The 19552-nt window shown below is 39.0% G+C and overlaps 1 protein-coding gene across 1 annotated transcript in view; it reads left to right on the top strand.

Moving 5' to 3' along the window:
* The first annotated feature begins 18014 nt into the window (after nt 1-18014).
* LOC106081004 (protein doublesex) overlaps nt 18015-19552 on the top strand; it is a 320938-nt gene continuing 319400 nt past the window's right edge. Inside the window, exon 1 of the mRNA XM_059363969.1 lies at nt 18015-18376. The gene's annotated coding sequence lies outside the window, so the exon portion shown is untranslated. The remainder of the gene's footprint in view (nt 18377-19552) is intronic.

Here is a 19552-nt window from a genome sequence, read left to right as displayed (position 1 = left end):
GACCGGCTATCCGTATCGCGTTTTCTGATTCGCCAAGAATCTTCATCAGCGGATCCATTTGACCAAATCCGCTGATGAAGATTCTTGGCGAATCAGAAATCGTGACACGGATAGCCAGTCAAATGCACTTTAGCAACACCAAACATTTTGCCTTACTTTTGAAACTTTTTTGCTGTGCGATTCTTTGAATAAAAAGCATTGAACGAAATGGACTATACTTACCAGGTTTGTTGAAATAAAGGGTGATTTTTTTGAGGTTAGGATTTTCATGCATTAGTATTTGACAGATCACGTGGGATTTCAGACATGGTGTCAAAGAGAAAGATGCTCAGTATGCTTTGACATTTCATCATGAATAGACTTACTAACGAGCAACGCTTGCAAATCATTGAATTTTATTACCAAAATCAGTGTTCGGTTCGAAATGTGTTCATTCACCGTAACGTTGCGTCCAACAGCATCTTTGAAAAAATACGGTCCAATGATTCCACCAGCGTACAAACCACACCAAACAGTGCATTTTTCGGGATGCATGGGCAGTTCTTGAACGGCTTCTGGTTGCTCTTCACTCCAAATGCGGCAATTTTGCTTATTTACGTAGCCATTCAACCAGAAATGAGCCTCATCGCTGAACGGTGAATGAACACATTTCGAACTGAACACTGATTTTGGTAATAAAATTCAATGATTTGCAGGCGTTGCTCGTTAGTAAGTCTATTCATGATGAAATGTCAAAGCATACTGAGCATCTTTCTCTTTGACACCATGTCTGAAATCCCACGTGATCTGTCAAATACTAATGCATGAAAATCCTAACCTCAAAAAAATCACCCTTTATTACATGCAAACTTTTAGCCAAATCTGATATTTTTTATAGATTCTCTAGCAGGATGTTGTCCGGCTATAGCCAATTTCGTTCAGTGCTCTCTATTCTAAAGTATAGCAAAGCAAAGAACTTCCAAAAGTAAGGCAAAATGTGTAATGTTGCTAAAAGGTATTTGACCGGCTAAACGTATGCAATTACTGATTCGTCAAGAATTTTCATCAGCGTAATTGGTCAAATGAATCCGCTGATGAAGATTCTTGGCAAATCAGAAATCGAGATACAGATGCCTTACTTTTAAAAGTTCTTTGCTGTGCCATTTTTTTTGAATAGAAAGCATTGAACAAAATGGTATAAAGCCGGAAAGTGTCTTGCAATGGAATCTAAAAAAAAGTTATCCGATTTAGCTAAAAGTTTGCATATAGTGTTTCCTAATAAGTATAGTCCAAATCGGTCCATAAATTCATATTGCTCTCATATAAACCATCTGTTTATTTACAAACCTGTTCCTGAGCTCCTATTTCCGAGAAACACGAAAATTACATATTCCATCCGCACAATTCACTTCCAGAATGACCCAACATAAAATTATTCTCTACCTCCAGAATGACCCATCATAAAAATTTTTCTATATTTCGGAAACTGTGAGTGCTAGGTAGACAAAACAAGAATAGAATTGTAGATATTATTATTGGCTTCCAAACGAATCAATCCGATTGCGAATCGGTTAAGTCGTTTCCGAGAAACACGAAAATTACATATTCCATCCGCACAATTCACTTCCAGAATGAACCAACATAAAATTATTCTCTATTTCGGAAACTGTAAGTAATAGGTAGACAAAACATGTATGGAATTGTAGATATTATTATTGGCTTTCAAACGAATCAATCCGATTGCGAATCGGTTAAGTTGTTTCCGAGAAACACGAAAATTTCATATTCAATCTGCACAATTCACTTCCAGAATGACCCAACACAAAATTATTCTCTATCTCCAGAATGACCCAACATTCTGGCTGCGATTTCGCACGTTTATATTTTGTTGCGACTTCAAACAAACGTGCAAAGTACGATCCAAATCGGTTTGTAATCTGATAAAGCTGCCATAGAAACCGATCTCCTAGACCATCGAGATCCTAGACGCCGAAATTATTGTTCGATATGGCTGAAATTTTCCTCCTACCATTCCATTATGACTTCCAACATCCGTGGTAACTATAGTTCGAATCGGTCTTTAACCTGATACAGCTCTCTTCTAAACCGATTTTCCAACTGTCTTCTACGACTTCTGGAAACTTAAATTTTTGACTCTTTTGACAGAAATTTTGTACGTAAAGTTCTCCTAGGTCCTTTAACTAAATTAAATTGTGTAATTTTTTAGAAGAATTCATGCTGGTTAGCTCTCAAGATTAAGCCCGAACGAATTTAGCACACTTTACTTGTTTAATATGGCAGATAAGAGGTGATAACTAGACGATATTTTAAGAAAAGGGTTAAAGCGGTGCTGGATGCGCTCTGCTGCTATCCCAATTCGATAGCATGGACTTGGGGGCTTAGTCCTGAAACGGTACATTGTATGCATATTCTTTACTACGGATGTCTGGTGGAGCATCCGGCTCTGGAAAATTGTGCCCAAGAAGGTATAGGGCACCGCTTCGGTTCTTATCTTTGACGAAGTATTGTAGAACTCCCTGATATAGGTGCTGAATGCAATGTTCGGCCTTTGCACCTGTATAATGACTATGTGACAACGAAGATCGCCCTAAGACTGAGAAAAAGGAACCTAACGCTGTTAAAACGTTGACTAATCTTCTGTTTTGCAAGAGGATGGAGATGCGGCCTGAAGGAATATTTATCAGGAGTTTCCTCTCTTGTTGACGAGTGATCCTTGATGTTTTTCCAAAAAGAAATATCTGGCCCGAGGTTTTCCCTGCCTTTCTCGGCAGAGACCTTCTACAAAGATGGCTATTAATTGAATGGGGCTACCGTACAGATATCTTCATTGAGTTTCTTGGAATTAGGGAATCCTATAGGCAAAGGTCTGCTATGTCTTGAAGGCACGGTATACTAATTCGATAAAAGAACGGCTACCTGATCCGACTGTCACTATGTACAAGGACAATCAGGCGACGCTGAAGGCACTGGCCTTGGGCCAACTGAGGTACAGATGAAGATGTAAGGAGCATCTTCAAATGATAGGGAAGGCTATCAGTCTCTGCTGACTTTAAGAGGCGGTAATCGAGTCCTTCCGGTTTTCCGCCGCCTTTCCCGGGACCTTCTGTATGCAAGGATGGTTGTAAATTAGAAGGGGCACCGGACAGAAGTCTGTTTTGCAAGAGGATGGAGATGCGGCCTGAAGGAATATTTATCAGGAGTTTCCTCTCTTGTTGACGAGTGATCCTTGATGTTTTTCCAAAAAGAAATATCTGGCCCGAGGTTTCCCTGCCTTTCCCGGCAGAGACCTTCTACAAAGATGGCTATTAATTGAATGGGGCTACCGTACAGATATCTTCATTGAGTTTCTTGGAATTAGGGAATCCTATAGGCAAAGGTCTGCTATGTCTTGAAGGCACGGTATACTAATTCGATAAAAGAACGGCTACCTGATCCGACTGTCACTATGTACAAGGACAATCAGGCGACGCTGAAGGCACTGGCCTTGGGCCAACTGAGGTACAGATGAAGATGTAAGGAGCATCTTCAAACGATAGGGAAGGCTATCAGTCTCTGCTGACTTTAAGAGGCGGTAATCGAGTCCTTCCGGTTTTCCGCCGCCTTTCCCGGGACCTTCTGTATGCAAGGATGGTTGTAAATTAGAAGGGGCACCGGACAGGAGTCTGCATTGAATTTTTTGGAATCAGGGAGTCATATGGGAAGTTAGATGGCTTTACCGTTTTTGAGGCGGAGCTCTTCGCTGTCCTGAAGGCAATGGAGACCATTTAGATGCGTGAGCTGTCGACAAATCGGACTGTCACGATATACGCGAATAGTCGGGCGATGCTGATGGCTCTGGCCTTGGGCCAAGTGAAGTATAGTCTCATTAGAAAATGCTAGGAGCTTCTTCAAACCATAGAAAAGGCAGTCAGTCACTTCTGGGTCTTGGGCCATTACGGGGCGGCGGCCGAGTCCTTCATATTTTCCCATAGAGGAATATCCTTTTGTTTGCCCGGATGAGTCCTAATTGAATGGGGTTGTAGGGCAGGAGTCTTCATTGTGTTCCTTGGAATCAGGGATTCATATAAGCTCCTGGACGGTTGTAGTGTCTTTTAGTTGGAGATCTGTGTTGTTCTGAATGCACTGGATACCATTTCGATGAGGGAGCTGACGCCAAACCAGACTGTCGCGATGTACTTGGATAGTCAGGCGGTGCTGATGGCTCTGGCTTTGGGCCAAGTGATGAAAAACTGTTGAGAAAATGCAAGCAACTTCTTAGAACCATACGTAAGGCTATCAGCTGCGTCTGCTGCTGGATCTCGGACCGTCAAGGGGTGGCGGCCGACGAGCTTGCCATTAATAAAATGCTATTATAAGTGCTGCTGAATCAGTTAACCCTACCCTATGTGAGCTTCTAATAAGCCCTTGGCTGCAGCTCTGGGTTGCAGGGTGGTAAAGGCCCTAAGGCCGAGAATTTCGCGAAACCGTACGTCACTTACACAGAAGCTGAGAAAGCATGACCTCAGACTGCTGTTGGGACTCCCGACTGTAGTCAGGCTACAGTGGCCAGTCAGACATCTACTAGGTGTTTGATGACAAGGAGAAGTTAGATACGGTCAAGCACTGCTCTTAACTGCGAGGAAAAGACACAGAATAATACGGTAAGAATCTTTTTCCGAGCCTGGATTCCTTTTAAGCACTTAGTCCTCTCGACATTCTCGAGATGTGTAGGGGCCGGAATTAGTAAGTTCGGCCCGGCCGAATCCTGTGTGAGCTTCTCATGAGGCCTTAGCTGCAGCACTGGGTTGCAGGGTGACAAACGCCCTATGGCCGAGTATTTTTCGAAACCGTACGTCACTTACACAGAAGCTGAGAGAGCATTACATCGGACTGCTGTTGGGACTGCTGACTGTCCCAAGACCAGTCAGACCTCTACTAGGTGTTTGATGACAAGGAGAAGTTAGATACGCTCAAGCACTGCTCTCAACTGCGAGGAGAAGACACAGAATAATACGGTAAGAATCGCTTTCCGAGCATTTTGGAGATCTGTAGAGGCCTGAATTGGTAAGTTCGGCCTGGCCAAATTTTATATGCCCTTCACCATGGATCGCATTTCTCATGTTCTTTGCGAGGTATCTCTTCAAGCAAAGGATAATGGATAAGAATTGCTATGCTATTGGAGCTATATCAGGTTATGGACCGATTGGAAACCACAGTAGAAGTCACTATGCAAAATTCCAGCCAAATTGGATAAGAATTGCGGCCTATAGGATCTCAAGAAATAAAATCGGGAGATCGGTTTATACAGTTTATAGACCGATTCAGACCATATTTGGCACGGAAGTTGACGGTCATGGGGAGAAGTCGTTATGCAAAATTCCAGTCAAATCAGACAAGAACTGCGCCTCCTAGAAGCTCATGAAGTCAAGCAATCGGGAGATCGGTATATATGAGAGCTATATAAGGTTTAAGACCGATTCAAGACCTACTTTACACATATATTGTAGGTCATGGAATAAGTCGTTGTACCAAATCGTATAAGAATAACACCTTCTTGGGGCGCATGAAGTATAATTGGAAGATAGGTTTATAGGGTAGCTATATCAGGTCTCCAGCCTATTCAAGCTATACTTGGCACATCTCTTAAACGTCATAAAAAATATCGCAGTACAAAATTTCAGCCAAGTCCTATAAGAATTACACCCTCTAAAGGCTCAAGAATTATTATTTGGGAGAACAGTTTATATCAAAACATGTACCGATATGGTCCATTTACAACCCCAACCAATCTACACTAATAGAATGTAGTTGCGAAAAATTTCAAGAGCCTATCTTTTCATCTTTCGAATGTTAGGATGTTTTGACAGACAGACAGACGGACGGACATGGTTAATCGACCCAGAATGCCAAGAATACCAAGAATATATATACCTTGATGAGTCTCAGATCAACATTTCGATGTGGTACAAACGGAATGACGAAATTAGTCTACTCCCATCCGATGGTGGGTATTAAAATTAACTGAAACTGCATGAATTCTTCTTTTTCTTCACATGCAGGTAAAGTTCGAAGATGGGCTATATCGGACTAAATATTGATATAGCCCCACATAACAAAGATCTGGAGCCAATTAAGGACGCTTTTATTGCCCGATATCGCCCCTCTATATCCTTACCAAGTATGGTGTAGATCGTATAATATTTGGATATAAAGGGTGAATTTTTAGCTATTATCTTTTTGGCTACACTGGTTTAAACAGCATTTCATGTTTTATTTCACTGTCAAACATCTTCAGTTTTGTTTATAATTTAGCCATGAATCATCCTATAAACGAACAACGCTTACAAATTATTGAATTTAATTATCAAAATGTGTGCCCTGTTAAGAAAGTTCATCGAAGCTCATTTTTGGCTCAATGGGTGCGTAAATAAGTATTGTCGATTTTGGAGTGAAGATCAGCCAGAAGCATTACAATGCATCTAGAAAAAGACAGAGTTTGGGGCGGTTTATGGGCTGGTGGCATCATTGGACCGTACTTCATCTTCTTCAAAGATGATGCGAATCGTAACGTAACTGTGAATGGTGAGCGCTATTGATATCCAACTGTATGCAAGAGCTTGACTTCCATGACATGTGGTTTCTACAAGACGGTGCGATATGCCACACATTTATTTCACGTTCGGGACCGGACAATTGGCGCCTAGATCTTACGTTTTAACGTATTTAAACTATTTTTTGTAGGGCTATGTTAAAGCTCATGTCTATACAGATAAGTCCGCTTCATGTCTATACAAATAAGTCAATTCAATTCGTGAAATACCGGCCGAATTGTTGGAAAGAGTATGCCAAAATTGGACTAAGCGGATCGACCATTTGAGGCGCATTCACGGTCACCATATGCATGAAATAATCTTCAAACATTAAATTATATGGACCGTACTATCGATTTAAATAAAGAATTCATGCATTTTTCTGAGTTTTATGTTTTTTTTTGAAAAACGTTCCTATAGCTCTTAAAAAATCACCCTTGATGCCATACATACCGATTTTCCGTTTTAAGGTCTTGGTCCCATTTAACCTAATGAGTTGCAATAGGCCCACGACATACGTTTCGAGTATAGTCTAGATCTGACTATATTTGTATATAGTTGCCATATAATCCGATCTCGCGATTTAAGTTGTTAGGCCCTTAAAAGGCGCATTTATCACCTGATTTCGTTGAAATTTGGCACGGTGATCTCTTTAGGTGCTTTGATGTTCGTGCCAATTATGCTTGACCGTATCTGAATATACATCCTATATAGACCGATCTCCCGATTGAAGTTCTTCCACCCAAAAATGGCATATGATTATACGATTTAGCTGAAATTTGGTACATTGAAAACCTGGATAGCCTTACAGTAACAAAATTCACAAAAGCCATAAAATCTCTAACACCACCTTCACTGGTATGAGCACGCCTATTGCCGTTTTACTTCACCCAACGACCCATTCTATTGTTTGCCACAGCCTAAGCTATCAGATGTGTGTATATGACCATATATTAATGCATGACATGTTGAATTCGACTGGCACTGTAAAGGGGGATGGGGTTGAACAGGTACGAGGAAATATTTCATACACGTGCCAAGTGTTTTTTTTTTTTATTTGCAATCGTTGTAAAATTGCATTGGTCGCATATAAGGCGGTAGCGAGCGGTAAAAGAGGCAACGACGTCAGAGTCTATATCATGATGGTGAATATTTTCAAAGTTGTACCAGAGTGAATCCAAGGGTGTTGATAGAGGTGTGTGAGGGCGCAGCGAGGGTGGCCTGCAACAAAATCTATTTAAGTTTTTCTTCTACATTTCCGTTTGCAATGTTCAATTTTATAGAAAATAATGCAAAATCGCGTCTTGTGCCAGACAAGTTTCTGCTCCTTCGTTCGCTCTCTCTCTCTCTCTCCCTCTCTAGCTTATACACGATAACTGAGTGCAAGTTTGCCATAGTCTCTTTCTTGATTCTTATGGCGATTTGTTCACCTTGTCTTTAGATTTCATTATACTATACAATAAATTATATTTTTTTATATATGTATAGGGTTTTAAATTATTGTCACAATTCGTATAAATTGTGTGTACTTTTTTCTACAAATGTAAACTTTTCAAAATCTGTTGGAGGCCCTCGGGCCCTTCCCCCACTCTTTGCATGATGGGGGTATTTGTTTCGCATTTGCACCTATGAGGGTAGGTATATGATCCGCCACTATATGACGTTGCGTTTTTTTTCACTTTTAGATTTTTTTTCATATCCTCTCTTCTATCCCCTGAGTGACATTGACTGAGCATACGTTTTCTTGCAGTCATGCAAGCTGGCGGACTGTTATTTCTTGTTTCAATTTTTTTTGCTGGCAATTTTTCATTGCCAATGGCAGGGCAAAGTCATGCAAGCAGTTCTAAAAGTAAATGGCACCTGTTACACGAAACTAGAGTAAAATGTAAAACATTTTTAAATCGAAGATAAACGAGGGAACATTTTAATTAATATGAGATTCCGCAATGGGGCGTTTAAAAAAAGTGGGCAAACCAAGAATTAAAATGAACTGAGCAATCACGAATCGCCTCATGGAAAAAAAAGACTAAGTGCGAATAAATTTGTTTCTATAACTACATGCGATAATCACATCCGGAAAATTTTTCCATACGGGAAAAATCAACATTTTGACGCCGTACACCACTTTGCAGGCTTAGCCTTTGAAGTTAAAATTTGCTTAAATATAAAATTAAGAATTTCGACCAAAATCCGTACATATAATAGGAGTCTTATAGCACGTTTACATTGAAATGTGTATGATCTGGTTTTAACTAAATCCAAAAACAAATCCTATCCGTTTACACTGCTTTTTGGGGATTTAAGTGACATACACAAGCGTACATGCATATGCATGAATATGCATATCACACACATCCATGCACAACAGTTGCATATTTTGGTACTTTTATCGATTATTCAGCCATGAAATCGGATTTATTTTGGATTTAAAAATAAATCCTGCTAAAATGGGATTTATTTTTGTATGGTAAAACCTGCAAAAAAAAAAACTCAGGAATTAGCACTTAAATCTTGAAAAGGTCATAAATCCGAATTTAGTGGGCAATGTAAACGAACTTTTAGAGGAAATCGCTGTGCATAATTTTGAGAAGATCGGTAGATAAATGCGCTTGCTAAGGCGCTTAAAGTAAACACGTAAAAGCGTGATAGGTTCTACCGGGTCGAATGTTATATACCCTCCACCATGGAATGCACTTGTCAAGTTTTCTATTTTTCAAATAGAAAAACACCACCTTCAAAATTTCATGCAAATCGAGTAATAATTGCGCCCTCCAGAGACTCAAAAAGTCAAACTTGTTGGAAGTCATACCAAAACGACATATGCAAAATTTCAACCATATTGGATAAAAATTGCGCCCTCTAGAAGCCCAAGAAGTCTAATCGGGAGATCCGTTTATATGGCAGCTATATCAAGTTATATACCGATTTAGACCATACTTGGAACAATTGTTTGAAGTCATGCCAAAACGACATATGCAAAATTTCAACCATATTGGATAAGAATTGCGCCCTCTAGAAGCCCAAGAAGTCTAATCGGGAGATCCGTTTATATAGCAGCTATATCGGCATATGGACGGATTAAAATCATACTTGACACAGTTGTTGAAATTCAAAACAAAACACTTCATGCAAGTTTTTACCTTAATCGGATAAGAATTGCGCCCTCTAGAAGCCCAAGAAGTCTAATCGGGAGATCGGTTTATATATCGGTTATATGAGGATATGAGCGGATTTAGACCATACTTGACACGGCTGTTGAAAGTCAGAACAAAACACTTCATGCTAAATTTCAGCTAAATCGGATAAGAATTGCGCCCTCTAAAACCTCAAGAAGTCAAGACCCAAGATCGGTTTATATAGCAGCTATATCAGGTTATGATCCAATTTTAACCATACTTAGCACAGTTGCTGGAAGTCCTAACGAAACACGTCATGCACATTTTCAGTCAAATCGGATAGGAATTGCGCCCTCTAGATGCTCAAGAAGTCTAATCGGGAAGTCAGTTTATATGGCGGGTATATCAAGTTATGGACTGATTTAGACTATACTTCATGAACACTTCATGCAAAATTTCATCGGATAAATCGGATAAGAATTGCGCACTCTAGAAGTCAAGGCCCAAGGTCGGTTTATATGGCAGCTATATCAAAACATTGACCGATTTGGCCCATTTACAATCCCAACCAACCTACATTAGTAAGAAGTATTTGTGCAAAATTTCAAGCGCCCAGCTTCACTCCTTCGAAAGTTAGAGTGCTTTCGACAGACGGAAAGACATGGCTAGATCGATTTTAAATATCATGACGATCAAGAATATATATACTTTATGGAGTCTTAGACGCATATTTTGAGGTGTTGCAAACGGAATGACGAAATTAGTATACCTCCTTCCTATTGTGGAGGGTATAAAAAATACTGTGATTCGAAATCAAAAAATTCTCAAAATCCTTCTATAACTGTGATATGGATAAAAATATTTCAAATTTTTTTTTTTGGAAAATTGTATTCGCTAAAATGTCCAGGAAGGGACCTATCGGCGCACTATAAGCGGAAATCGAAAAAAGCGGCCAAAATTTGGAATTTTTGATGTTTCGTTTATCAAAATTTAGGTGATGGTGTTTGTTCTTGCAAATATAACGGTTCTTGCAGTCATTGTTTTCAACTTTTTTCGGAAAGACAGTCATTATGGTGCGTTATCCGGCTTTTCTAATTGATACTGGACCAGTAACGCATTAATGTTCATTGCAAATAGACAAAATGGGCGAAGTGCTGAGTTAGCTTTGGATATTCGAAAATTCGATTCAAAGTCTTGGCCCCATAAAAGGCACATTTATAATCCGATTTCGCTGAAATTTTACACATTGACTTATGTTAGGCTTTTCGAGATCCGTATCGTATATGGTTCAGATCGGTCTATATTTGGATATGGCTACCAAAAAGACCAATATTTTGTTCTACAAAATTGAACAATGACTTGTACTTATTAGACCACTCAATATCCGTATCGAATTTGGTCCAAATCGAACCATATTGCGATAAAGCTGCTATGGGGGCATAAATTATGAATTTTTCACCGGATTATGACGAAAGGTGGTTTACATATATACTCGAGGTGGTGGGTATCCAAAGTTCGACCCGGCCGTACTTAACGCCTTTTTACTTGTTTTCGCTCCGATTTTTAAATATAATTAATATTCTTCCCCTGTAGTTGCTTAGCCTCACCGACCGTTAACCAAAATTTAAGTTAAATATCTTCAGCAAAGTCCCCTTTACCATATTGCAAAAGGAATTTGTGGACTTTTTTACGTTTTGACTGATATATACAACTTTTCTGATTTAACAGCTTCAGAAATATGTCCGTCCGTCTTCAAATAAAATCACGATAGCATGAAGGGGCAGAGAGGTATCCACTTGAAATTTTGCACAGATCCTTTTTGATAGAACAGATCATTGAAAATTGTGTATGAGCCGTATCCATTGATATTTGACTCCCCTATAAGCCTATGTTGCGATTTTACTTCTTGCTCCATAAACATTAAACCTTTTTTAGAAATCGCTATAATTAAGCATTTAATGCAAAATTATGACTTCCAATACGATAAATAGTTAATAGCCACTGAAATCATATAAAAGACTTTCATGCGTTTAAGGTAATATGTGTATGAGGTAGGTATACCTAAATCTGTACCGATTGCAACGAAATTTAAAAGCGTATTATGGATTCATAAGTGCAATTTGGTTGGTTAATATATATGTCAGCTAAATCCAAATCTGAACCGATTCTACCAAACTGAGCACACATAGTATGAGATGCTTATGAAATCAATTTGCAAAAATTTCGGGAATATTGATTTATTAATCTGCTTGATATGGGAATAAAGTTGAAAAACGAGCTTGCATATATATGGTAGATATATCTAAACCTGAACCGATGTTTATAAAATTCATCGACCAAATTTAGAGTCTTAAGAAATTAGTCTGTGCTAAATTTCGTGAAAATTTGTTTGACAGATGTGTGCCTTAAAGTCATTTTAGTTCACAATAGGGCGACATATATCTGGGAATAAAGTTGAAAAACGAGCTTGCATATATATGGTAGATATATCTAAACCTGAACCGATGTTTATAAAATTCATCGACCAAATTTAGAGTCTTAAGAAATTAGTCTGTGCTAAATTTCGTGAAAATTTGTTTGACAGATGTGTGCCTTAAAGTCATTTTAGTTCACAATAGGGCGACATATATCTGGTAGCTGATAGTTCCCATATAAAGCTATAAGCCATATTTTCTTTGGCTTAATTTTGTTCATCTCAATGAGTTCTTTCGTTTTAAGTCCCTGGCTATAATATAAACCGATCTCCCGATTGCACTTCTTGAGCCCATAGAGCACGCAATTCTTGTCCTATTTCGCTGAATTTTGCACAACGATTTCTCCAATGACCTTCGATCTACCTTCCAAATATAGGCTGAATCGGTACATGACCTGATACAGATCTCATATAAACCGATCTCTCGATTTTACTTCTTGTGCCCCTATAAGGATATCCTGAAATTTTGCACAATGACTTCCATCATCCAAAACAAATATGTCCCAAATCGGTTTATAACTTGATATAGCCCCAATAGTAATTCTTATCCATTCTACTTCGTTTACATTTAAAGAGATACCGGGCAAATAACTTAACAAATGTTAGCCATGTTGGATTCGGCCCTGCCGAACTTAGCACGCTTTTATTTGTTATTTATTAAAGACTGTAGCATGATTTTAACAGACACAAAATCTGAATCGGCTTTGACGAAATTTATCAGAGGTTTTCAGATGGGTATTAAAACATTCCAAACCAAATTTCGTCTGAAAATTTAATCTGAAAAAAAAACTGACGGACTATCAGCACTGAAAGGATATGCGGACAGACGAACATGGCTAAGCCGAATCAGGAAATATTTTTCAGTCAAACTTAACATTTTTTCATAGCTACAGTAGTGTTGCACGGTAATGTTTGAGCTTTTAAAAGGAATTTTATATATAAAAGGTAATTTTCTACGAGCTACAGAAATGTTTTCAAAAAAAAAAAAAAAAAAAATAATACTCAGAAAAATGCATGAAATCTTTCATGAAATGCTTCAATGTTGTCTTCCAATGCGTCAATTGAAGCGTTCTTGTATGTACAGACATGAGCTTTAACATAGCCCCACAAAAAATAATCTAAATTTGTTAAACCGCACGATCAAGGCGGCCAATTGACCGGTCCCGAACGTGAAATAAAATGTTCACCGCACTCGCCTCTCACTTAGTTCATTGTTATGCGTGTTGTGTAGCATGTGGCACCGTCTTGTTGAACCACATGTCATGCAATTCAAGCTCTTGCATTTTGGGCAAAAACAAAGTTGGATATCATCTCACGGTAGCGCTCACCATTCACAGTTACATTGCGATTCGCATCATCTTTGAAGAAGTACTGTCCAATGATGCCACCAGCCCATGAACCGCACCAAGCTGTGTCTTTTTCTGGATGAATTGGTAGCTCTTGCAATGCATCTGGCTGATCTTCCCTCTAGTACCCATTGAGCGAATGCTTCGTCGCCCAATCCAACTTTAGACGTCGCACAGTGGGAGAAAATAAAAAAAAAATATTGTTTAAAATATGCCGTGTGAGAACGAGTAGAGAATCTCTTTGAAATTTGAGAGATATCCTAATTGTATTTCGATTAGGATCAAAAGGAAAAAAATTGAGGGTATGTGTTTCTCTACTTGCAAAAAAAAAATATTCCCCCTTATGGGATAGGACGGTCCAATGTACAACGCCCTATTGACTCGTATAGAGTCGTAGTTATTACAATTTGATACAGATTATTTATCACCCATTTGAAAACCTTTGTCGAAGTTCCTCCAAATAGGTTCAGAATTAGATATAGCAAGCATGTAGGATAGGTGCAGACTGTAGGATAGGTGTAGACTTTTATTTTTTATGACAAGCTTTGCCGAAAACGTAGGCATTCAAAGAAGGCTATCTACTTGCGCCTTAAATGTTCTATGACAAAATTCAAGTTATTACAGAGTTCAATAGCACATACGATAAGTATCTCAATTGCCGATGTTTGTATGTATGCACACACGCACACTCTCACGAACAAATGTATTGGAAATAAAGTTTGATGCTCCCATAGTTTCATTATTTATACACCTTACACAGTATCACTAACCCAGTGGGAAGGAGTATGAGTATTAGTGTCATTGTATTATGTGTGTCATATTTGTTTAATGCGGGCAAAAGATTCATCTAAGTATGTACACTGTTTACCTCAGGCGAGGTACTTACTTAAATACTCTTCAATCGGGGACTATACTATGGGGCCACTCTCATTCGATTGAGCAGTGATGCTAATCTTTCATAAAGAATAAAAAGTTGAAAAAAGGATTTTTTTCAAATATGTAACAAAAAATTCAAAAGTTGATTAAATTATTTATCTATTGCAACTATATTATCTGGAAAAATCTAATATTGACAAAATCTTTTTGGGAAATCTAATTTTTGCAGAAATTTTTCAAAAGCTTAAAATTCGCACGAAATTTGGCATGAAAATCACTGATTGATGAATTTTTCTATGAACTTCAATGTATATGAAAAAAGATATTTGTACGGAATGTTCAAAATGTTGTGTCAAACGAGCGGTGTGAAAATCGTACCAGCTGGCAAGTCATATAAAATATATCAACATCGTGCCCCACTCACTTTGAGCCCAAATAAATCGTCATGGTCAGCAAAAACTTTCTATTTGGGATTGTTTTGGGGCACCAAGACACTTGGTCCCGAATGTTTATATCAGATTCCTGCTCGACTCCCAAATATCTTTCATTTGAGCCCCATATTTCCATAGTCGGCAAATATGTCCGGTTTAAGGATGTTTATAGGAATGGGCCGGCCACTCAGTGTCTTGGTCCTGAGAATAGATATCAAATGCGTGCTCTACTTTAAAATACCTTTCATCTGAGCGCCATATTTCCATATGGTCCGCAAATACGTCCTATTTGAGGGGTGTTACAACTGTGGGGTGGACCCCTTGAAACTTGGTCCCAAAGTGGGTATCAATTTCGTGCTGCACTCTCAAATAGCTTTCATTTGAATCCAATATTGCCATTAGGCATGTTTTGAAGGGCGGGGTGGTTCCACAAACCCTTAATCCCACAAAAGGATATCAGATACGTTTTCAAAACTTAAACACATTTCACTTGAGTCCCATGTTGTCGTGATTGGTCTAGAAAACGTATCTGATATCCTATTGGCGGATCAAGTGTTTGGAGAACCACCTCTCCCTCCAAAACACCCCTAAAACGGACATATGTACAGACCTGGATCAGTTATATAACAAGTTTGGATGTATGAGTCATACTCTATTCTAAAAGTCCCTTTATTTAATTCCAATATTGTAGCAATCGGTTTGCATTTCCGTTTAGTCAGATTCATATTCTACTTCCAAACTACTTTCGTATGAGTCCCATATCGTCCCGGTGGACCTAAATGCCTGTTTTGGCGTTTTTGTATGGAAACTCATAGACTTTTATATGTAAGTCTATGGAGATACTTTGGCCCGATGTGCTTCGCTATATCCTAAAATGGCTCTTGATCCGCCTACATGATAGTGTAGAGGGTTTTATGGGGGTAGGTCACCCCCCTCTATGTTTTATGCCGAATATTAATTAATTATCATTTAAGTTCCATTTTGTCGTATTGGGTCTATATATCGCGATGGGATTTAAGGGGCGGTGTATGGCCCTATATGAGTTCATTCTGTCCCGGTCCTCGTAAGGGAGTGGGCGGCTTTGCAGAGACTTTTTCCTAAATTATGATACCATATTAGTACTCTGCTTTGAAAGAGCTTTCATTTAAGTTAAAAATTGTTTTGATCAACCTCCGTGTCCTGTTGGGGAGATTTTTGATGCTGGTAAGGCCCTCAGATCCTTGACCCGCAATAACAAGAAGAAATTCGTGCCTTACTTCCAAACAGCTTTCACTTGAGTTCCGTAGTGTTTGGGTTAATATAGCAGTTTTGAGGGGTTCTTCAGCCGAGTTGCTCGCGTGGTCGGATTATCAGTGCCATAGGCCTTGGTCTTTCGCCGCTGTGGGTGTGTGAGTATGTTAAGGACTGCCACGCTTATCTAACCTATACCAGTTTTGTGGTTGTTGGGGGGTACAATGCGGTCCCACAACCGGGAGCTAAATTTATATAGCACTTTACTACTTTCAAAGACCTTTCATTTAAGCCTCAAAGTATTCCTATTTTGGGTATGGAGTGGCCCCCAGATTGATGGTTCCAATTTGCTCCGTTCAATTCATATGTCAGGTGAAGGGTATTCTGTGGGCTAGGTCGGCTGCTATATGCAAAGAGCTTTCATTTGATTTCCATATTGCACCACTCGGTACTCATGTTTTTTGGAGGATTTTTTGTGGCGTGGAGCGGCCTCCTAGATACCTGGTCCCAGAAATTAGTATAAAATTCGTACTCTACTTTCAGAAACCTTACATTTGATATCCATATTGTCAATCGGTGTACATTACTATATCCGGAGAAGGGTGGTGGGGCTGTGACGACTTATAGATGCATGAAGCCAATTTTTATATTAGATTCGAACTCTATATCTAAATATCTGGGGAGTTTGTGGTTGGACCGTTCCCTCTGATTATTTGAGCCCAAAGGTCTATACCAATTTCGATATGACCATTTCCGAGATATAGCATTCATAAAAATTTCGGTAAGGCAGAGGGTCCGCTCCTCCCGTCTGATATCAACCTACGCCAATTTACACCGGGAGCGAAACTCTTCTACATTATCTGAAAGCTCTAGGAATATCGGTCCCTGCCCTTTTTGAACACTTAAATTTTAATTAAATAAAAAGTTTCGGTTTCTTTTTTTCTCTGACAAAAAAAAAAAAACACTAAAATGGCAGCACTGTTTCTCAAAAAGATATTCAATGTACTCTTCATGGCTCCTTAGCTTCCCATTGCGATCTTCTCATTCACATGACGGAGTGTGTGTGTGTGACTGTGTGCTGGCATTTTTTTTGCCTCAGCCCTCTCTTATGTTGCTGTTATTGAAGCATTTATTCGGTAGCAGCGCTGCTTTTGCAACATTGTATGAATTATGTAGACTGGGGCGTTTGTACGTTCGTATCGTAAGTGGTGGCATGGTGTATTGGAGCTCAAATTTCACAGACGTTTATTTAGTTTTTTTTTTCATCATCCTTTGGTTGGTGCCTTCCGTCCGTCCGTCTGGCTTATGACTCGGTATTGTAGAATTGGATCTCTTCGTTTTTGCGCGCATTTGAAAATAAACAAACCTGAAGACTTGGTTGTGACTGAAACCAGTTTAAAATTGTCGCTGGATCCTTCACATTGTTCGCGTTGCAATCATTGAAAAAAAAATATTATTTATTCACTACTTTTTTTGTGTTGAGTAGTCAGTGCGGAGATTCTAGGCAGAATAAGAGCATGCTTAAACAATTTTTTTCAATTCCCATGTCTGTTGGTCAATGGTCGTCACAATGCAAAATATTTTAGGTACTTGAGAGCAAATTTTCTTGAAAAAAAGAGTGATTTCTCTGGGGCCGAAAGATAAGCAGACACATGATAGAGCGCTGCGACGATATGCGCTCTGAACGAACAAGAGATTCTCCATATAGAAAAATAACAGCCAGCGTCTTGATCAGCCAACCAAGGCGAGCCTGCATTTAGTGAGCAGCAATGCTAAGAAGACTGTGGGAGACGATTTTGCGCGCGTTCGTCTGTTAAATGTGAAAATGTTTTGACTCTCTTTGCCGAAAACAAATCAGTTAATCGCTCACCAGCTCGAACGGTCGGTCGGTAGTGAGAGTAAGAATGGTTAAAATTCGCATAGTACCTAAGCAAGAACAAATATAGAAGTGTGTAAGTTTGTGTCTCAGAAATGTTTGTTTATTTGTTTCTATTTAAATGTGTTTATCGTCCGTTATTATCGGCCGCGTTATCGCCGATCTCTATATGTTTCGCTTTTGTTTATGAGTAAGAAAAAAAAGTGCATAACAAGAAGCATTCAAAGCTCCCACCGTCGAATGGTGTTTTATGGTGGCGGTGTGGTGTTTGGAAATTTAAGTGGTTTTGTGGTTGCCAATATCTTGGCCATCGTTCAACAATCTGCATGCATCGCATTATCAGATGATCGCTTAAATCAACGGTGCAGCACGTTTAAAGAGGCGTCACAAATTGCAACCACAAATCTAATGGTTGTAAAAAGATTTGTATCATGATCTTGTTGCCAACTCCAAATTCAGGTATATATAAAACTAATCTCCGGATACCACTGGTAGATAAAAAAATATTTTCGCACAATCTCTGATCCTTTTAAAATATGTATTGTTTTTAGTGAAATTCTTTATTTGTATACTATGGATATGATTTATCAAGTTCCTTGAATATCCCGTGACTTTCCAGAAGAATTCTGTCAGAACAATTTAAACAGATATAGCCCCATATTAAACTATCTCCCGAATTGACTTCTTGTGCCGCTAGAAGCCTGATGCTTACATGGAGTACACATAAGATTTTTTTTGGGCCCATTCCAAAGACTTTCTAGACAAGTCCTACTAGAAAACGAAGATCTGTACAGATTTGAGATGGGTGTTGTAAGTCATAGGTGTACTACATGTACAAATCGGGCTGCTAGGGGCTCAATAAATCAAATCTGGAGGCAACGTCTGTTAATAGACCTATTTGAGTCGTTGGTGTTAAACACCATGTGCATTTGTACTGCACATAGCGAATTTTAGAGCAATCGACTGAAAATTTTAAGCTTTTAGAACCTAAAGATGTCAAGTCAAGTCAAGATGTCAAGAAAAAATCCTTCAACGAAAAGAGAAACATGGTAGCGCAGAAAATCATACGACAAATAGAAGAACCAAGTAGCGAAAAAAATCTTATGACGAGAGGAAGAACGAAGTAGCGAAGGGTAGTTATACAACAAAGCGAAGAACGCAGGAGTAGGAAAAAAATTCTACGGCGAAAAGGATAACAAAACGCAGAAATACTATGACGAAGAGATTATCGAAACAGCGGAAAAATCCTACGTACAAAAGGAGAACAAACTTGCGAAGAAAATGCAACAACGAATAGAAGAAGGAAAGAGCGGTTTAAATCTTATAGCGAAACGGGTAACGTGGGAAAATCCAACGACGATGCGAAGAACGAAAGAAATAATCCTACGACGAAAAGAATAATTATCCAGCGAATCCTACGACGAGTAGAGTAACGAAGGATCCGAAATATTTTGTGGCAAAAAGGGAAACAAAGTAGCACAGGAAATCCTACGCCGAATAAAAGAACGAAGCAGCAGGAAAAAATCCTACGACGGGAGGGAAAACGGAGAAGCGAAGAAAAATATTACGACAAATCGGAGAAGTGGAAAAAAATCTGCGTCGGAAAGGAGAACAAAGTCCTGAAAATCCTACGAC

The sequence above is a fragment of the Stomoxys calcitrans genome, chromosome 2 (genome assembly GCF_963082655.1).
Source record: "Stomoxys calcitrans chromosome 2, idStoCalc2.1, whole genome shotgun sequence".
Taxonomy (NCBI): Eukaryota; Metazoa; Arthropoda; class Insecta; order Diptera; family Muscidae; genus Stomoxys; species Stomoxys calcitrans.
Note: the sequence above shows the minus strand (reverse complement) of the source record. Positions and strands in the feature narration are given on the sequence as shown.